The sequence below is a fragment of the Wyeomyia smithii genome, chromosome 3, assembly GCF_029784165.1.
Source record: "Wyeomyia smithii strain HCP4-BCI-WySm-NY-G18 chromosome 3, ASM2978416v1, whole genome shotgun sequence".
Taxonomy (NCBI): Eukaryota; Metazoa; Arthropoda; class Insecta; order Diptera; family Culicidae; genus Wyeomyia; species Wyeomyia smithii.
In genome coordinates, this window is record NC_073696.1 from 119421481 (window position 1) to 119443938 (window position 22458).

General features: G+C 38.8%; 1 protein-coding gene across 2 annotated transcripts in view; it reads right to left on the bottom strand.

Annotated features, from left to right (window-relative positions):
- Window positions 1-22458, bottom strand: part of LOC129727243 (uncharacterized) — a 243221-nt gene that overhangs the window by 8316 nt on the left and 212447 nt on the right. The window lies entirely within an intron of this gene.

Genomic DNA, 22458 nt, shown 5'->3' on the forward strand with positions numbered 1-22458 from the left:
GTTAGAGTATTTTTATTGCTTTTTTTATTTTGCTCATGTCTGCAAAAATGCCCGCCGGGATCTCCGATCTTGCGCAAAAAGAGTTTGAGTGACGATAAGTGATCTTCACCCATATAATAATAACTAAGTACAATCTTTGGTCGAAAAACAAATGCACTTGAACGATTGTTTTGTGGCAAACCTTGATGGAGACGAGAGTACGCGATTGAACGAATAAAGTACCAAGCGTTTCCATCGTATTAAGTAAATCCGTCCAACATGCGTGTACCCCCTGCGTATGAAATGAAATTGTTTTCAAACCACTGAAAGAAGAACGACGCGTTGTTTATTTTTTTTTTTCATCTTACGTTCAACCAAACACATCCATCAAGCCTGCCTCAGTCTCCGTTCCGAGCTAATCGCACAAATTTCTGACTTCTGGTCGCAACGCCGCTGCTGCGCTCACTGGCGCTGTTGGTTAATGTATTAATAAACATTGCAGTTTTATTTAAGAGCCGAGCATAAATAACTTTTATCGTTTGCAATGTTTACTCGGTGTACTTTCTGTCGCCTATTGGCTTTGCCTGAGAGCGTTGATTGCTTCTTGCCAGCAATAGCGGCTCGACTTGCACGAACGAAAACCCCAACAACCAACCGGTGTCCGGTGGTGACGATTCTCAACAAAATCAACAAGGAATTGAGTGATGTGCATGCCGCACTGTGTTGAAACGTTTGGGTCTGTATGCTTATGGTAACATAATTTCGTACCAAACACTGTTATTTGGAAGAAACTACTATTCCAGTAAGGCATTACGATGCCAACTTATGCGCATGCTTGTATGCATGCATGCATGCGACATATAGGTACTAAGCTGTCATGCAGGTCGAAACTAACATTCATAACTGTTCGACGGATTGCTATTGGAATAGCGTAATTAATTGTAATTGTTTAGTATTAAAACTGTTTCTAAGAAAAAGCTTTGCGTTTTAGACCTTGTTCTGAATTTCTAAAAATAAAATGAAACAGAAAAAAATGAATCACAGCCCGCTTAGGCTCGTTGTAATTTCAATTCTAAAATTGTCATGCCAGATACTGAAGCGTGAAAATTTCAAAATGAACAAACCAGCAATTTTGTTCTCTAATCTTGGCCGGAACACATTCACCTTTTCGTTTCGGAATCGCTGCTGAATAAACAGACGGCCAAACGGTCTTTGGTCTTTGGTCTTTGGTACCTAAGGACAAACGATATTGAAGCCAAAAATGGCCGACTTTTAGACCACCATTTAGAATTTTCAAAGGCACAAGACTCGGTAATAGTTAATACGTCACCTGTGAAAACGCTATTCTATGTTTGTTGCGGTGAAGCAAATAGCGTTCTCACAGGGAGCTCATTATCTATTTCCGAAATCGGCTGTTTGTGGCTTCAATACCGTTTTATCTTAAATAAGCCGACGACACGAAATTTGAAAAAAAAAAACAATTCTGTGAATTAACTTCTCGCTGAGCAATTAGAAAAAAGGTAAAAATAATTATCTAAAATAGCTCATTTTGCAAAAATTCATTTTTTTTAAACCACAAAAGATTAACTAAACATTGATGTCTGCCCGATCATGAAGAAACGAGAAATAAAGCTTAAAATTGAAAAAAAAATTTTTTTCCTGAATCAAATTGGTTTGTTAGATTTTTGCGAAGCAAAGTTGTAGACGGTATTTCTGTCGCTCCAGCCAGAAAATGTGCCATGAAAAAAGATCTTCGTGAAAAACAGAGTAAGAAATAAAACAATTATAATCTGAATATTAGAAAAAAAAGTTGATTTATTTCAGCCCAATATAAAAATTTTCTAACATCAAGTTTCGGGATCATCTCCTGCGCCGACTGACTATTAATGATATAATATATTTCTAGCGTCTAAAGGATGTTACGGCCAAAAATTGGTCAACTTCAGTTTGTCGTATTATTTTTATCGTGTATCAAAAAAAAAAAACCTGAACATCCCTCTTTTCAAAGATGTGTGTGTATAGTATCATGCCTTAGGTTTGATTTTGACATCTGCTTTTCAGTTGTGAAACTGGCGCAAAAGCAAGAGAAGCAACGCATCAAAGTTTCGCTCGCGCAAAAAAAGCGAACTTCTCACACGCCAAGTTATTGAATGTGGCCAAATCAACCGTCATCAACGTAAAAAAAGTGTTTGGAGAACGTTCGCTGACTGCCAGGAAGACAGGATCGGGGGGAAATCGAAATCCGCAGGGCGCAAAAACGTCAAAAAAGTGGTTAGCAGTTTCGATCGGAATCCCAACCTTTCCATCCGAAATGTCGCAAACAAGCTGTAAATCGAGCTGAAAAACGAGCTGGACTATCGCTTTACAAAATAGTGATGACTCCAAATCGTGAAGATAAGTAAAACAAGTCGGCCAGACAACGATCGCGCAACGAGCTGTACCTGGAGATGCTGATGATTGCGTGGTACAGGATGATGAAACTTATGTTAAGGCGGACTTTAAACAGCTTCTTGGACAGGAATATAATACGGAGACTGGAAAAGGAAAAGTGGCAGAGATTTTAAGCATATTGAGTTGTCGAAGTTTACACAGAAATATCTCGTATAGCAGGCCATCTATTCCTGTGGTTTGAAGATCAAAATTTTCATCGCGAGAGGCTCCGTCAACCAGGACATTTATGTGCAGGAGTGCCTGAAAAAACGTCTGTTGCCTTTCCTTGAACAACACAGTTGTTCCGTATTGTTTTGGCCGGATATGGCATCTTCCCATTACGAAAAAAAGGCCATGGGGTGGTATACCGCGAACAACGTCCAAGTGGTGCCAAACCCTCCAAACACATCAGTTGACAAAAATACATGATTTGATTTTTTAATAAAAAAAACTGATTTTCACACATTTTTGTTTGACCAATTTTTGACCGTAACTTGCTCGGTATGTGTCTTCATCAAAGTTGTAGATAGTAATTTTGTCTTTCAAAACAAAAAAAACAAAAAAAAAAAAAATAATATATATATATATATATATATATATATATATATATATATATATATATATAAATATATATATATATATATATATATATATATATATATATATATATATATATATATATATATATATATATATATATATATATATATATATATATATATATATATATATATATATATATATATATATATATATATATATATATATAAATATATATATATATATATTTTGCCGAAGTAGTCCCACACCCTACACTGTAAAAAGTTACGTCTTACGGCAACATATAAAGCAAAGCAAAGCCTTGGTGCTACATTCCGATTTGGAACTCGACCTTCCGTTTATTATACACAGACTTCGCAGCCAACTGTTAAGTGTACAGGACAATCGCGGGGCTAGCGCTACGATCCTACTGACACTAAGAGCCTCTCCCGAGCCGAGACTCTCGAACCTACGACGACTGGCATGTTAGGCCAGCATCATACCTCGAGACCAACTGGGAGGTCCACACAGCAACAGAAAAACAGAAAACATCAAGAACGTCACGAAAATTGTCCACTTTCTAATGTTTAGAACTCAGTCAGTTTCCAACTGATTTCCCTCATTCTTATGGCAATCGATGGGTAATTCATCTATGCCACCGCCCAAATGCAGAAAATTGTAGTTTGATTATCCCAACTATTGTACTATTGGAAATTGTCAAGCCTTACGACTTCTGATTGGTTGATGAATGCTTGCTTTTCCTAACACCGTCGACAGAATATTATACCTAGTTAATCGGGAATGCATTCTTCGGACTATATAAGGTAAAACAAAAACCGGTAGAACCGGTAAAACCGATATGTTTTTCAATACCGATATACCGGTATTAGAGAGGCGAAAAAACCGGTATTTTCGGTATTTTTCTTTAAATTGAAAAAAAAACTTGTCACAATATTCATGAATCATTGTTAGGCTAATGAATGCTACTCACTTAGGCAGGCTTTACAAATCACATGACGATGTATATGTATAATTAATACATTTATACAAAAGCAACATTAAATAGTATTTTACCCTTAACTATTTATCAATTTTTGTTATCTTTTTGTTTGTTCTGCTCGGATTCAGACGATATGTTTGTTTGTATCGATAATATGTCAAAAAACCTTTTTATCAATAAAGCAAAACATTTTTTTTAAATAGAACTGCTAATCTTTTTACACTCTTATACTCACAGTGGCAACACGTGGGTTTTGAACCTGCCAGTTTAACTACAAATTATGAAAATCATCGTTTGAGGCATGTCAGCGAAAATTCATTATTCATTTGTGCTACTTGAAAGTAAAACTTAAAAAAATAATAAATAAATATAAATTCGGATTAGGAATTCATTTTTGTTGATATAAAGTGTTTACAGGATGAAATAATCAACCAAAAAAGAATTTCATCCTAAAAATTACTGCTCCTTGAAAAAGTGAAATTTGAATAGTTCAAACCTTCGTCACCCGTACCGCAGCGGTCTTTCATTAGCAACTAACTGAATGTACCCGGCCTCACTCGTGTAAAAGTTTCTGCTTTTTCCATAATTTTCTATATTTTTATATATGTTTTACCAACCTCTCATTTCAAACATTTATTTCTATTTCAGTTACAAACTTGTTCATATGCCACATTTTTCGATTCTCCATCAGGAGCTAAAGTTAATAAAATAATTATAATAATAATTAATTTGAATGAACTGTTTAAAGAGGATCGATAAGAATGAAGAAGTATTTATATCCTATTCATTCGGATTCGTAAAAAGTAAATTTTGGTCTGATCGTGATTTCTTTTTTTTTACTTCATTCCTATAGTCTTCTCAACAGTTTCAAATATTGTTTTATACAAATTTTAAAGTTATTCACTACTTGAAACTAAGTTTTGCGATGTGAAAAAAAATTAAGTAAAAATCTATGTTTTTTGTTATAACATTAGTTTCGAAATTATGTTCCTCGCAATCATATCACTAGATTCATTCATTGGAGTTCTTCAACCACTGTTATCTGGATCGTATACCACAAGAGATCAAAACAATGGTCGCAGATTTCTTAATCTTGCAAAAAAATCTGGATCGTAATGAAGCAGAGGTACTCATAAATGCAAAAACATAAGCATGCAGCGACACGTCCATACATAGATGCAACCTGAAACGCTAAGCAAAAAATAAATTTCGAATCCAAATTTTATTCTTCGGCAGTGGCTTACTTGGACAGGTTTTTGCATAAGACTGCGGCAGAAATCCGGCCGAAGACAACCACTACCGGAGACGTTCGACACCCTATATCTTTAATTATTTTTAAGTTTCATTTTAAATACCTAGTAGGGTAGAGCGGGGCTAGTTGGTCACTTTTGGTCAAAATGTTCTGTAATTTTTTGTAGGAAATATTATGGCAAAAACTCATTACATGGAAATGTTGTGATAAGTCTATAGCATCTAGAAAAAATATAACCTGTACAGAATAGTTCATGATTTTGCGGATATTCTATGTTTTTTGAATGGATGTCAAATTGGCCAACTAGCCCCTCAGCTGGGGTAAGTTGGTCACAGGGTGTGGGGTAAATTGACCATTTATATTGCGGAAGGACAATTCAGTTTTCCTTCCTCACTGCATTTGCGGCAGCCTGTAGTGTCTCAGCGGAGGTCAAACCGCATCCGGTTTTTTTGTTTATGCGTTTGCTTTCCGAAATCCCAAACCATGAGAAAAGTAACTCATAATTGCATGAAAAAAAACGTGTTACTCTTCCATACCTGACGAGAAGTATATGTTGAAATCTCTCTAATAGTTTGGCTGGGAACAAAATCAAAGACAATAAGGATTAAATTGAGAACCAGAGCCAAATTATAGATTCGCATCTGCAATCACAAGCACAAAACTATAGCTACATTAGTTTTTTTGTTGTTAAAAGCTTTCTTTCGCCGAAATTTTCATCAGGTAGATGGCATTTGTCGATGCATTAGTGTACGTTATAGTTATTTTAGATCAATGACTTAGCATTTATAGTGTGCAATTATATTCAAATTTCAAATATTCATCAAAATGACGATGAAATGGAGATAACTTTTAACAATTAGTTTATCGCTTCAAATAAATGGTTTTGCTGAACAAAGCACATGCTGTTTTCACCTGGATTAAGTTTGCATCACGAAATGCACTGTTCCTGAAATTGCATTTACTTGGTTACTTGAATTCATTTATGATGTGTATATGACCAACCAGCCCCGCAAGTATGTGACCAACTAGCCCCTCATGTATTAAATATGAAAATTACTTGAAATATATGAAAATAAAATTTTGGCGAAAGTTTGCTATGCACAACCTAAAATTAACGTGAATGACTTTCATAATACGTTGAGCCATGTTCGTTTCAATTTGGCTAGCTTTGTTTAGACAAAAAATTTCAACTTGAAAACCGTGTAGAATTGATGGTCAGTTTGGCACCAACCTGTATTTATTATACGTCTTAATTAGAACTGTTCTCCATTTTGTCATTTAGTTTTTCTAGTTATCTACTACGTATCACCCATATAACACGATTTTTTAGATACGTAGATTCGAAGATATTCTCATTGACCAACTTACCCCGTAACCAACTAGCCCCGCTCTACCCTACAGAGAGAATGACATGCGTTTTTTTTTCGCGGACAATCATCATTACTCCCCTGAACTATGATTTTAAGAATTTTGTAGTTGAAAAAGTAGGTTTAAAGACCACGAGTCACCTCTGGTTTGTATTAATCCGAAAAAAATAAAAATACCGGTTTTTTACCGGTTTTTATTTTTATGAATACCGAATTACCGGTTTTTCGAAAAGTCGGTAATACCGACCACCCTAGTTTCTACTCAAACCAATCAGTTTACTAGTGGATGGCCACTAGGACGGTCCTAACTAGGTAGCAGCGGGTAGTAGCGACAGCGGATAACAACAGCGTTGACTGTAGCAGGAGAACGGTAGCGGCACTACTTTCTCTTTTAAAAACTATTTTTTATGGTGTGTGTGTCACATCCGATAGTTAATCAAACAATAAGTTGTCTTCTAGAAGAAAAATCAAATTCCTAATTAAAAATTAATATTTTTTCGTTTATTAATTACTACTACTATGAAAACTAAAGCACACGTTGTTTTAAGGGAGACCACGTATATTCAATTGAAGTAGTAAAAATGAGTTTGCCTTATCTCGGTACTAAAGTAATCATGAGTTTACTATTAAAAAAAGGAATGCTATTTACAGCTAAGAACTGTAAGCATCATAATAGCAAAATACAGCAATTCGCAATTACTTTACAAATCGAACAACGAACTAATCGTCGTTTTCGTTCAAAACTTGCAGTACGCATAGTTCATAGTTTCGTGAAAAACGGGTTTAAATTTTCAAAATTTCGAATTTGGGTTTACACTAAAGTCTTTTTTTTACACGGGGACACGTAGCGCGTAAAAATGCGTAAAATAAAACCGCGTAAATTCTGAAATCCGCGAGCTGAAAATCAAGAAGAAATATAAACTGAATAGTCCAAATCAGTGAATATTCAGTAATCAGATTAAGGGGTTATATCTAGCAAAAAAAAATTTTTTTTCGCCATTTATTTTTATTGGCCTAAATCTTGCTAAAACTATCCAAGAATCAAAATCTTCATCGCCCAGGTACAGATCTAAACTCAAAGTTCGTTTAAATCAATTTTTACCGAACAACTTTTATACTCCAAAATTACATTTTTCGTTTGATTTGGCGATGCTCGTTTTTCTTTTTATTTCGAGGCTTTGTAAACTAGCAGAAGTTACCTACGATCGTTATCGTGTTTCAAATTTGAAGTATAGAGGTCTCTGCAACAAATTTCGACCGTTATAGCGTCTCTGTTTACTCACAATTTCCCTTTGTTTAATCGATCAGCCGTTCTCGTTGTGTACATTCTTTATTTGAGTTTTTCTATACTTTTTAACTGTGAGTTATATTCAAAAGTACTTGAATATGAGTGACATGTTTGAGTTTTGCGTGGGATCGGGCGCCAACTGTGTCAAAGTCGCTAAGCATCGCATGTCCAACATCGCGAAAGAGGCTAGGCGCAGCCATACATCAGATGACAAAAAGGAAGAAGTGGAAAATAAAACCCAGGTAGGACAATTTTACGGCGCAGGGATAGCTGATTGAACGTAAAAAAATTATTAGGGGCTTTGTTATGGCGATTCTGAGGATTTATAGCATTTTGAAACTTTAAACGAGTTTTTCTCAAAACCATGTTTTCAAAATCGGCGAGCAGTAGAACTGAAAAAGTTTACATCCGATTGACTTGAATTTTCAACTGTAGCTTCTTCATTAAATTATCAGTGAAGTACACACGATTTAAGCGATTGATTAACAACAACTAAAGTTATAAACAATCAAAGTCGTTTTTTTTTTGTCGAAACAGAACTTTTTTCTTCAAACCGTTGCCATTTTGCAAAGAAAAATTCTAAAAATATAATCATGTGTACTGCACTAGCGACACTTATGTAGATAATGAAAAAAAAATTTGTTTTGGTTATAGGTGGAGTAGGGCACGACTTCTACTGCTCGCCGCGGAACAACTTTTAAAAAAGCGGTTCACGGCAATCGCTGCACAGCCGCCATTTTGTAACAAAAATAGCAATAAAAATATTTTTTCTATTCTGCAAGAGTTGCTCAATTCAATGATATATTATTTATATACCTTATATCACAAATGTACTGTGAAAAAAAATCATGAAAAAAGCCTTGCTTTTTTGAGCATTTGGTAGATATAACCCCTTAAGTTAACTCATTGGAAACTCTAAATAACAGATGAAATTTTATATGCAATTGATGTTTATTCCGGCTGGGCATTCTCAAAAAAAGAACGTTTTATACTATTCGACGTTGCGTCACTGATCGGTGACATCTTCAGAGAAAAATAAAACTTGTTTTTTAACGAGCAAGGTTTATTTTTCTCTGAAGAACATTACCATCCACCAACCCAATAAGTCCCCAGCAAATAGATTTAGGGTGAACCAGGACGGAATCCTAGCATCTTTGCATGATTGTTGACAGTACACGGTTACCAGATTTTGTTGTAAACAACACCGGAAAAATAAATAATGGCGTGAAAAATAGCAAGTTAACTCCATTTATTTTTTTACACCAAGGAATTTAAAATCCCAAAAAAATCTTCGATTTGACGACACTGAAGCTGGGGTTGCGTGTACTGAGCACAAATGGGGTCGAATGATAGTTCAGGATCATTTGTGTTTATTACCGTAATGTGATAAAGTTTTTTCTGGCCAAAACATCGGCATTGTGTTTGTGGAAAAATGAATAAAAATTTTTTTCATACTTTCGTTCTGGTACACATCCTGATTGATAGCCAAACCACTGGATCATGAGTTTGACAATAAGACTGATGTCCTTTTTTGTCCATTACTTTGGTCGGTCTTCCACTATCCCGTGACGAATTGTTGTTCGGGTTTGCAGGAAGTTGTGTACCTACAGTGAAAACCGAAAGACTTGCGCAATCAAAATGTGAACTGTTGGACAAATTTTTTGAGCAGTTCAGTTAGAACTGTACAATGCGTTTGCACAAGGCTCCTTGTTTTGACGCCATTTTGAATAGGGCTGAGCATGCATAAACAAAATAAAAATACTGGCATAAAGAGAAGAAAGAGAGCTTACTAATGCATAATCTCAGTTTTCTCTGAGCGTGTTTGTTGTTGAGTAAAAAAGCCTAGAAAATCCCAAATTTTAATTGTCCCCCGTTAGAAGCGTTTTGCAGGTTGTATTTGTATTCTTGAAGGATGTATTTTTTGTGTTCCGATATCAACTTATTCTTTTACACGCTAAAGCTTTGTAGTAATCGACAAAATTGCAAACCATCGAGTTTTAGGAAACATTGAAGACACATTTTTTTCTTGTACTTTTGGAAATATTCGAGTTTTTGTAAAATTTATATGAATTTCACGTTTTCATAGCACACATCCACATCTCGAATTATTATTTTTATCAGAGATATTCAAATACCAGCTCGACTTAAGCATTTTCGTGCATCATACCAACTAGAGATGGCAATCATGCAAACGTGTAGAAAACATGCGCATTTTTTGCTATTTGCTCGTCTCTCATTAGCATTTGAAGTTGCAATTGCGCACAACTAACGGCCACTAAAAGTGATAAAAACAATCTCGCCCAAATTGGACAGGTGAAGAAAGGTATCAATGAAGGTAATAGAAGAAAAGTTACAATCAACAGCAAACTGTTCGGAAATAAAAGAAGAGCCATAAACAACAATCTGCTTTTTTACATTTAATCAGCTTTTCGAATGCTGTTACCTAGACATTTTTTACAGATGCTACCAATTGTTGGCTTTTTGTTTAATTAGTCATAAACCGAAGCGAAACTAACTTCAATATAGCATTAATGGCGACTGTAATTATCACTTGCATACAATCGGTTACAGTTATTTAATGCTTTTCGAATACCTGATAAAACGTTGTAGTTTATTATTTGCTCCTGTTTATACGGATTTCTTCTACGTCTAATATTTTTGCTTCCACAATAGTTAACGGACTTGTTTACCCATAAAGTCTCTAAAACAATACTAAGCTACAATTCTATGATTAGTCCGTCAATGGTGGCTTGAAATCGCGCCCTCGTAACAATACGGCCTTTAACAGAAAAGAGGAAGCGAAATAGACTGCACCTGCGCCGTAATTGTACGTTTTCACACGTTCGGCAGGCCAAGTAATTTCAGTTGCTTTCCACTTCCGAATCATTTCAGCTACTACTCTAACTGATGTCCGGGGTTCGTTGAACTTTTTTGCCAAAAACCATGGCGAATAAATTAGCGTCAGAAATTAGCCTTTTCGCACATTCATGCCGCGCTATAGGGTGGCTTCCAAGCGAACGAGATTTCAAAGCAAATAATCTTTAATGTCTCCAGCTAACTTTTTTCGCGAACGTTGCTGCCTTTTCCCGTCCAAGACGTTTCTGTTACGAAGCGTGAAGTATCTACCAGCGAATTAAAAACAGCGCTAGTTCTTTTCTATGGGCTCTCCGTGACCTGTGGCGTCCTGCCCCTTTTACATCTTGCACAAACACATACACACACAAACCCACACATGCTACCGAGCCAGCACTCCCCCTCCCGCAAAGCCAAGTGGTCATTTGGCAGCTGGAGCGTTGATGGTGATTTTGCGCACACCTTCCTCTGTTTGCAACTTCCTCTTTTCCTCCTGAGCAGACTGCGATGGTTTCGCGCGACCGTTGCGTTGGCCGGCCAGCTGTGATTAACTATGCTCTCAGGCCAACTGAAGGACAAAAGTTTCTTCACCTGCCCCGATGCTTGCTACGCTAGCTTGCTACTATCGCTGCCACATCTGGGCACTTTGGATCGGGTTACGGCATGGTGCGCGGGTCGACGGGTGCGTGCGTGTCTGTGTGCGCAAATGTTTGCGACTAGTCGATGTGAATGAATATTTAATACTTTTAAATGCTTCATGAGGTGTAAACGCACATGCGGTTTCGGTCTATCGATTGATCACAGCCGTAGTGATTTTGCGATCGGTCAGCGTGGATCTCTGCTTGCTATCCCATCTGTACGGGGAGCAATTATGCGGCGGTTGGTTTTATGCACTCTTTATGGTCTGCTTGAATGGACTGCATTTTGCATTCGAAATGAAATTACAACACATAAAACTTCAGTCACCAGAGTAACCCTCATTTATTGTAAAATATGTACTTATTCTGGGTGTTTTGAATTCCAATTTCAGAAAACTATTTGTTTCTTTTTTTCTAATTGAATGTGTGAAGAAACATTATTTTTTAATTCCATAAATTGTACGTACAAAAAACACACGAGTACCGCTTGGTATGGCGTCAAATTGAAGTCCTATGTACGTGCAACCTATGAGTTTAGAGTGAAAAGTTTTTTCAAACCCCGTGCAGGACATGCTACTGAGTATTATAGTATCAAGGCAAAAGCGCTCGCCTTGTTTAGTGGTAATTTTGGTTCGTTTCGTTCGAAAAACAATCATTATTGATACAACGAATCAGTTTAAGTTATACATTTTTAATACATGAATTTTGTACAATTTGCAGTTTTATAAACTTTTTTTTAACAATGATTTTGTGAACTGTATGAGGTTTTGGACTCCAGTCATGCCTTTATGTTTGTCGCTCTAGAAATCTTGAGTCTAGTTTATAATTTAAGAACAGAAACAGTCTGACTATTTGCATTATGCAACCAATCGAAAGCTTTATCCTTCGAGATTGCCGATAGTTTTGATTTTAAGGCGCTGTAGATTTCGGATGTCCGCTCGATTTTTTGTTTCAAACAATTCCTAATTATTCGTTGTTAGTTCCATGAAACTAATCCGACTCTGGTGAAAAATCAAGTTTTTTTAAGGATTTTTTGTACAGAAACCATTTAAAAATTTATTAACGCTAACCAAAGTGTCTATTTTCTGGTCTATTTTCCTGTGTACAGGTTTTTATTATCTGAGTAGTTTCCTTCCGTCATACAAACTATTGGTGAGACTGTTGACATATTATATGTTGCACGAATTGATTAGAAATGATTGCAATGTACACGTTATGAGCTGAGAAATTTTTACGTGCCTAATGTGGAAAATTGAATTTTTTTTATTTGATTTTAAAATTTCTGGATTAATTACAAATAAAATTTACACTCATTTAATTCATTACCTTGTCGTTAAAAAATTCGAAACATTTTTACTACCAATTTCAAACGAAACCCTATTTTTATTCTATTTTAACGATTTATTTTTAAGAATTTTAAGTATTAATATAAACTTGATTTTTTGAGGTATTTCGAATCTCAAGTTTACTATTTGTAAAATAGTCAATTGTGTCAAATCTCAGTTTACTATTTGTAGTGCACTTTTTTCTGACTACGCACCTTGTGGAATTTTCACTCTTTTAAAGGCCTCAGTTGTTTTTTATCATCGACTAAAAACAGAAAATGAACCAGGATTGTTCAAACTTTAAAATAAAAAAGTAGCAATATCAATCCAACTCTTTCAATGTAATAATGGCAACTATCGTTAATCAGGTAAAATTTTAAACAAAAGAAATGCATTTTTGTCGTTCACGTTTCGAGTAATAAACTTTAAATTTTGGCCTTTAATTTTTTCTCCATCATGAATCTCGGCGCGCCTGGCGGTTCAACGCATTTCAAAGCCGGTCAGTCAGCGTTACGCGCGTTTGTTTACGCACGCACTTATATTAGTGGGCCATCGGTTACGCACACAGAGCTCCGGTTTGGCGGTGGAATAGCGTGGGTTTCATTCACGGTGCGTAATGTTTAGAAGCAACGGTCAAAACAAGGTATCAGAAAACATTGAACCTGAACCTCTTACCGCTTGCTCACCACGTTTTCGGAGCAATAGAGAAAAAGAGAAAGACACACACTAAGATGCGTGTGTTTATTGCCCGAAGCTTGGCGGAGTTTCTTGAGGAAATCTCGACCGTATCAATCAGATTATATACTTTATCGGATGGCAAGAAGCTGAGGAAGGGTGTACACTGGAGAGATGTTTTGATGGGATTCCATCCAGTTCCCAGCGGAATCACGTTGGAGTGGTGCGTAAACGCACACTCGTAAGCCGTACTTTCGCTACCGTTGGCTCGGGTCGTCTAACCGGCTGGGGTTTAAAATTTAAATAGACCTAGCTGAGACAAACAGCAACTCGATTGGCTGCTCACCTGGTTGGGAAAATTTTGGAAACGGCTCCCCTCGTAATTTTTCGGGAGCTCGATTGTTGTGGGGAGACCAATTCAGTACAGATGTGGAAGATGTTGATTTTAGGTTGTAATTTAAAATAATATTGTATTGCTTTTGCTTAATTGCTATTTTTTTGTCACTAAGTAACAGGGGCTGAGATCCACTAAATGTTCGTCTGGTTGGACTAATATATATCTTTCTGCGCAAAGGTATTTTTCTGATACCAGTATTCTATGCAATAACATTTTTGATTTTGACTAGGGTTGTAATTGAAGCACATGATATCGGTCGAAAGATCAGGAATTCAAGTGCTATCTAGATTCCTCACTGAGTTTACGGCTGTTCTTCTATTGCAAATCAAATCTTGTGTGCGTAATACCACGTGAGCTAACAATATTCATTAAGCAACAATCGAAGCCACGAGACAGTCTGCCGACAAGTCTCCCACCCAATCCTATCCCCACAGCGGTATCCTCGTTGCAGAAATATAGAAGCTACCGATGAATGGTGTTCCAAAATGCCGCTGCCGGCACGGCGACGATACTTTACCGCACCTTCCAGGCCCTGTGTGTGTGAATGCATGCATGTGTATCCATTAACGTATGATTTACAATTCAATATTTGTTTTTAATTACCCGATCTGGCCAGCCGGTCAGCGGCCACTTTTAAAATACACATACAGTTGCGGTGCATTCGTTACCGGTTGGGTCACAAATTAAAACATGATCCCGCTCTGCAGGCGCGCAAATCTGTGATGCAGCCTGAAATTTACATCGAGCTGCGTACGGTGACAGAAGCAGCGATAACAATTTTAACTGCATTAAATTTACCATGAAAATGCAAAAGTTACCGATACACGTAGGTACGTACGGTGCGTGGAATTTCCGTTCAGCTGAAATATATTCAATGGGACAAATTATGTGAAAATTTCTGCTTACGCGACAGCAATGAATATTTATTAAACCATCATTTATTGCCTGTTTAACATTTGAATGTCGTTACCAACAGAAGCGGTGTAACGCATTTAGAAACGGTCCATCGGTACGCACGACCCTCTGAGGTTTGATAAAACTTAATACAATCCCTTAAACAGAGAATCAAATTTCTCTAAAAATCACATGTTAAGTGAGTTTTACAAAAATATATTTTATTTAATTATTTTCACGAATTCATCTGTTTCTTGTGTCTATTTGTGAAAATGCGCTCTCGCAATTCAAAATTTAGACTAAACTCAATGTTAGTTTATATGCCAACTAATTGAAACTTACTATTGAGCAATTGTAGTTTCAGACACTAAAAAATCTATTTTCGCCACGACTATTTTAAATTGGAATTAGGCTTTACTAATATGTTGAGTACAATTCACGGGCAATTTTCCCTGAAGCATAAGTTTACTTGGAATTTACTTATCTGATCAAAATAACATTTGGAAAGATGTAGAAAGATGTACTTGACGTTACCAGCAACATGCAGCAAAAAACTCAGCGAATTTTAGATTGAAGGTCTTAAATGTAAAGTTTTTTAAATAATACACCCGAACCTTTTTTTTTTGCGATTCATGTAGAACAAACCTTTCTAAAAAAAAACTGTTATTTCGAGGAACCGCGCAAAAAAGTGCGCTATTTCGAGAAACCGTGAAAAAAGCGTGTAAAAAATTTCTGTGTAAAAAAGACCGTGCAAAAAGAGAATCGGGTGTAGCGTCTGCATTATGCTTATTTTTTCAAGCAAAAGTTTATATCTAGCACTACCGTGTATATAACCGTGTAAATAAACCATGTCATATTTAGAAACCGTGCAACAAAATAAAATAATCGTGTTGTTTCGAGAAAACGTGTAAATAAAATTTATTATTTCGAGAAATCGTGAAAAAACGAGATATTTCGGGAAACCGTGTGAAGAACCGTGCTACTTCGAGAAACCGTGCAAAAAGAACGTGTATCGTCTAAATCATGCTTAATATTTTTAAACAGTTTTGAAATTATATCTGGCAAATTGCGTCTAAAAAAATGTAAGAGCAGATTCCACATACGATTTCTAAGAAAAAAAACGTTGCATAAACTTCTTTCTTTTCTCCTTTATTGTTACACGTAACGTATAAAAATAGATTGTCAGAAAAAAAACACACCAGATGAAAAAATCGCGTGTCAGTTTTGCTACTGTTTTAACCAACACTGTTATTTGCGCACACTTTTCGCTCGGTGTGTTAATGTTAATTCATTCAGTTCCAACGATAATGGTAAAAAGCTAAGCAAAGCCTTGGTGCAACATTCCGATTCGTAACTCGACCTCCTGTTTATTATACACAGACTTCGCAGCCAGCTGTTAAGTGTGCAGGACAATTGCGAGGCTAGCGCTACGATCCTACTGACACAACAGTCTCTCCCGAGCCGAGTCTCGAACTTACGACGACTGGCTTTTTGGCCAGCATCGTACCTCGGGAGCAGCTGGGAGGGTTAACGAGAACGGTATCTACACATTTTGACAAGCAACAGACGCATAGAGTAAAAGCGGAAATGGAGTAAGTATGAAAGTTATCAGCAAGTGAGAAACAGTTCAAGAGAGAGAGAGAACGTAAATTATACTTTGTACTGCTCTTTGTGACACATTATGTGAGAACAAAGCACTTCAGTTCGAGCAGTTTGCGTTGCGAGTGGAAAAAATGGCAGAGAAAAGGAACCAAGAAATCGATTTGTCGAAATTTTTTAGCCGATTGGATTGGTGTCAAGAAAAGTGAGTCTTTCTAAAGGGAGGCACAATGAGTGGTGTCGCACACTTTGGCAAATGCACAAAGTGCACTCAGTGGTTTTTTCTCGGTGCGAGTAAAATGCAAAAACAGCGAATGGGGCGGATCGAACACAAAAATAACATCTGGAACAGCACACACTCCAGTGCTGATTTTAGGTAACCTTTTGAGATTTTAGAATGGTCATATAGTGTCATATTTTATCAGGTTTTTAGGACACTATTGAAGTTCTCTTGTAAAAAAAAAATGGGACATATTGGAAAGGTATTGTTTGAGCTGTTTACGAAAAAAATTACGTTCAATTTAAAAATGAAACCATATCAATCTATTACGACTGGAAATGCCCAAGAAAAACCGATACAGTATATTTTTTTAAATATTTTTTCGCACAGGAAAGCATTACTACAATTAATTAACAATTAGGTTGAGTAAAATCGGGTATGTTATGGAGCTTACTCAAATGACGTAGTATTTTTTCATAATTATCATTCTCCCCTCCCCTCGCAGCATTCGATTACAAAATCTTAGCCCCCCAAAACCTCCAGCAACTCCTATCCCAATCTCCACAAGGTGCCGACCGGGATACGAGTAACCTTAGCGGGGATCGGGTAACCAACCCCCGGTGGAAACTATGGTCGTATGCTGAGTTTGAAGGGGGATCGTACGCGGCTGATTCATCATGTTAGGGCGGCGTACAACAGCGTCTGATTCGGAGCGGGCGGCTGAATGACGAAACGCAGTGCCTTTCCAGCTATATCTAAGACGGTAGCCCCGTCACGAGATTAGGTATCCCAGCCAGGGTTGATATTTGTTGACACTCTTGAGTGAAAGTGAAAAATAGCATCCATAAACGTTATTTTTTTAGAATCCTTTCAGAGTTCGCCCTTCCCGCTTTTTGCATGGAAGTGAACTGTCAAAACATCTCATTATATTTCATGCGATGGAAGCAAGACAACAAAATCAGTTTATCAGTTAACGAAGATTGTCAAGGCATCGGTCAGTGTCAGTGAAAAAGTGTTTCGGTGAGGTTCATTTTGGTTGAGTGGACTGTTTGTTTTTCTTTTTCGCTTTGAAGTGAAGATCATTTGGTTGGATTTGTCGTCAAATTTTATTCCGTAACCGTGAACAATGCGCGCGATCTATTTCATCTGAGTATAACAGCACGTTACTAGGAAGAAAATCTAGTGTATCTGAAAGAGTGCTGCGATCATTGGAAGTGAAAATTGAAAATGATTGGCTGTAATTTTCGAAGAATTTTGCTGGGGAAAATGACTTTTATCAGCACTGATCCCAGCCCTAGTAAGGCAGCATACCGAATATAAAATACAACAAACCAGATATAAATACGAAACGGAATAGTCGGTGTGGACCTAGGCGAACGACAAAGGACAACGATTATTGGAAATTTGGTACTTGGAATGTAAGGACTCTACTCGAACCGGCACGTGCAGGTATCCTGGCTGGAGAGATGCAGAAGGTGTATGTGGAGGTTGCTGACGTACAGGAGGTGAGGTGGCCGAAAACGGAAAAACGTAAATTGCGGGCAGTAGATCTTAGGGGCCATCCACATACCACGTGGACAGATTTTTAACGATTTTTTTATTATCTCGTGGTATCGCCCGGTAATATTTTCGCCCGGTTGTCCAATGTGTTAAAACCCAGGACAACAAGAAGGGTACAGTTGAACATCCAGCGGCTATCAACTGGACAAGTTACTACAGAGCATAAGGTTTATGAACGGATCGAGGATCAAGTTAGAGGTAACCTAAATAAACAGTGGAGGCATATCCTCAGTGCAATCAGGACCACAGCGCGAGAAGTGTTGAGCACATCTGCGACAGCCACGTCCTACGAGTGTTTTGACGCTAAGTGCTGGATGAAAAAAAAACCGCGCCAGAGTTCACATGTTAGCCACGGCTGTGACTCGTCAGAGCTGCTGAAAGAAGACTTCCTCGCCGGAAGAAACAACAGCATTGGGAGCGTATTCTTGTGGAGGCAGAAGTTTACTTCTCCAGGCACGATGCGAGAAGCTTTTACAAGAAGATCAATGAAACCAGGAACCGAAACGTGTCAGCCCCTGTCATGGCCAACGATAGGGAGGGGAACCTAACTACCGATAGAACGGAGGTGGCCAGGCGTTGGAAGGAATACTTTAGTGTGCTGTTGAATGATAAAGAAAACCGCGTAGTCGAAAGGAGCAGGATGGTGATTGAGCATGATGTCAAAGTTGTGGACTCGCCATCCATGCATGAGGTGAAGAAAGCAGTGAATGAGCTGGAGAACTGCAAGGCAGCAGGTAAAGACGGCATTCCAGCCGAACTCTTCAAAGTCTAGAGCGAACACCGGATCACGCTGAGAGTGTGGTCCAATGAAGAATTACGCTCGGAGTGGTTGGAGGGTCTTATATGTTCGATCTACAAGGAAGGCCACCGCCTGGACTGTAGAAATTATCGGGGCGTAATCCTTCTCAACACCGTTTAAAAAATTCTCTCCCGTATTCCGTTCCAGCGACTGAGGTCTTCGTCGGAGACCTTTGTTGGCGAATACCAATGTGGTTTTCGAGGGGACGCTTCACCTCAAACCAAATGTTCACCCTGCGACAGATCCTCGATAAATTTCGAGAATTCAACTTGCAGACTCTCATCTGTTCAAAGACTTTAGGGCAGCGTAGTTAAGAGAAATAAGTTATGACGAATTATGCTCGAACATGGTTTCCCAACAAAACTAATTAGGCTGATACGTGCCTCCCTCGAAGGCTCTACATCATGCGTTAGGATAGCCGGTGAGATATCGGAATCTTTCGTGACGTTGGATGGTTTAAAGCAGGGTGACGGGCTGTCAAACTTATTGTTCAACATTGCATTTAAGGGTGCTATACGGAGGGCTGGTGTGCAAAGAAGCGGCACGATCATTACGAAGTCTCACATGCTTCTAGGTTTTGCGGACGATATCGACATCATTGGTATCAACCGTAGAGCAGTGGAAGAGGCCTTCGGACCTCTCAGGAGAGAAGCTGCGAGAATAGGGCTCATCATTAACTTTGCCAAAACGAAATACATGGTGGCTGGTAGAGAGTGTGGTAGTTTGACGGACGTTGGTGCTGATGTGGTGTTAGATGGGGAAACTTTTTAAGTAGTCGACGAATTTAATTACCTGGGTACATTAGTGACATGTGATAATGACGTTAGTCGTGAGATAAATAGGCAGATAGCAGTTGCAAACAGAGCCTTCTACGAATTACGAAGCCAGCTGAGGTTCCGCAGTCTGCAAACCCGTACTAAACTTGCACTCTACAAAACACTATTCCTTTTCGGGCATGAAACATGGACGTTGAAAGAGCCCGCTCGCCGAGCTCTTAGTGTTTTTTGACGTAGGATGATGCGTTCAATCCTCGGCGGCAAACTGTTTGACGCAAACCAGGTGTACGTGTTTGACGCAAACCAGGTGTACGAATCAGCGGATATAGTCAAGCGGATAAAACACGGCATGTTACAGTGGGCTGGGCATGTAGCTAGAATGCCGGAAGAACGACCAGCGAAGACTATATTTAGCAGAAATCCCGATAGAGGCCGTCGACTTCGAGGTAGGCCCCGCACTCGTTGGTTGTGTGCTGTCGACGAGGATACCCGCGAAATAGGTGTTAGGGGAGATTGGAGGATAGCAGACCAAGACCGAGTGACATGACGACGTATTCTGGATTCGGCATTGGATCGATAATCGGTCTGTCGTCGTAAAAGTAAAGTAAAGTACTCTCCCCTTGTCACAGTTTTTCACAAAACGATGATACCACTCCTCCCCCATGAATGCTACGTTATTTAGGTATGCTCGCTTATACCCGACAAATTATTAATCGCAAATTGCTCAAAATAACAATAACACTGCTCGACAAAAACAATAAATAGTTGCACTAAAGCTCAAACACATTCCGAGTCGAACAACCAAGCGCATCGGTTGTGTTTATCGGTCGTCTCGATATATTCGCAAAAAGTAATCGAACAAAAGGCATCGCTTGCCCGGTCCCGGTCTAAGGAGTGCTGTGCAGTGCAAAATAATTCCGCTTTGAAGATCATCCGCTATTGTTTGCTTTGTTGCTGCGTAGCTGAACCGCCGCTGCTGAACCGATCGTTTCGGTGTTTAGCTGTGTTGAAGACAACCAGAGCTACAAACAAAGAAGAAAGTGTAAATCCGCACAGCTGCCGGCTGCCGGCTGCTGCACCCAACGATTACGTGACCACATTGTCGAAGACAACTGGAGCATCGCTCGAAATCAAGAAAAGGTACGTGTTTCTTGTCGGTGTTAGGGCGCTAGCCTTAGCACAATGGAAGTCGATCCTCCGACACCGAACCCTCCTGACCCTGTCCCTCCTGCTCCTTCCCCCGCTGTTCACTCTTCAGTTCCCCCTCGTGCCAAGCTCTACCTTGACGAAACAGCAGGTTCACGTTTCGTTGTATATTTCCGGCCAAAAGCAGGACCTAAGTCGAAATCCCTGAACATATTACAAATTTCGAAAGACCTGACGTCACGCTTCAAGGCCGTGATTGAAATAATCAAGGTCAGACCAAACAAGCTCCGTGTTGTGGTCAATGACCTGAAACAGGCCTACGATATAGCTTGTTTCGAGCTCTTTACTCGGGAGTATCGCGTATACATACCGGCCCGAGACGTGGAGATCGAAGGCGTCGTGACCGATCCGAGTTTGTCCGTCGAGTGCCTCTTGAAGGATGCTGTAGGCTGTTTTAAAAACAGCAGCCTTCCTGAGGTTAAGGTATTAGAGGTTAAACAACTGCGATCTGTGTCGCTCGTCGGCGACAAAAAAGTATACACTCCGTCAGACTCGTTTCGGGTCACGTTCGCCGGGTCTGCATTGCCGAGCCACGTCTTGATCCACCGGGTTCGTCTTCCTGTGCGCTTATTTGTACCCCGTTTAATGAACTGCACCAATTGCAAGCAGTTAGGCCACACAGCCGCCTACTGTTGCAATAAGGCACGGTGCGGTAAGTGTGGATAGAACCATGCCGACGATTCCTGTAGTGCGAATGCTGAAAAATGTATCCACTGCGGGAAGAATCAGCATGAGCTCTCCACATGCGCGGTGTACATGCAGCGCAAGGATTAATTGAAACGGTCTCTCAAAGAGCGTTCAAAGCGTTCTTACGCTGATATGCTCAAGAAGACCACGACCACTTCTACCATAACAGCGAACCCCTTTGATCTGTTGTCTTCAGATGAAACCGACTCTGACGAACCACTAGAGGGAACTTCTTTTGCCAATCTTGGGGAGTCTAGAAAGAAGAAAAATCTTTCCTCCCCTAAGCTTCCCAGAAAAGGTCCTAAGATTTCCCAAAGTGGAAAGAACAGTACAACCAAAACTAAAGGTGCTACGGAAAAACCGAAGCAAACCCCTCCTGGGCGTGGCAATTTAAAGTCTCAGAAGGAGTTCCCAGCACTTCCAGGAACATCTAAAACCCCAGTTGCTCCTTTTGCACATCCAGTTGACAAAACAAATGCTGGATTGGTGAATTTTTCTAATATTGTGGACTAGATTTTCGAAAATTTCAATATACCTGATCCAATTAAAAACTTTCTTACAGCGCTCCTCCCAACAGTTAGATCATTTTTGAAGCAGTTGACTGCCCAATGGCCCCTCCTTGCAGCGATTGTATCCTTCGATGCCTAATTCAACTGCGTATATGAAGGATTCTATCTCTGTCTTACAGTGGAATTGTAGAAGTATTCTACCAAAAATTGATTCGTTTAAAGTTTTGATAAACAAAAACAAATGCGATGCATTTTCCCTTTGTGAAACTTGGCTTACTTCAAATATTGATCTCAACTTCCATGATTTTAATATTATTCGCCTTGATCGAGACACCCCATATGGAGGAGTACTTTTAGGGATATTAACCTCCCCTCGATTCCAGGCATCGAAGTTGTCGCATGTCAAATGACAATACAAGGTAAAGAGCTTTGTATTGCCTCAATATATATTCCTCCCAGAGCAC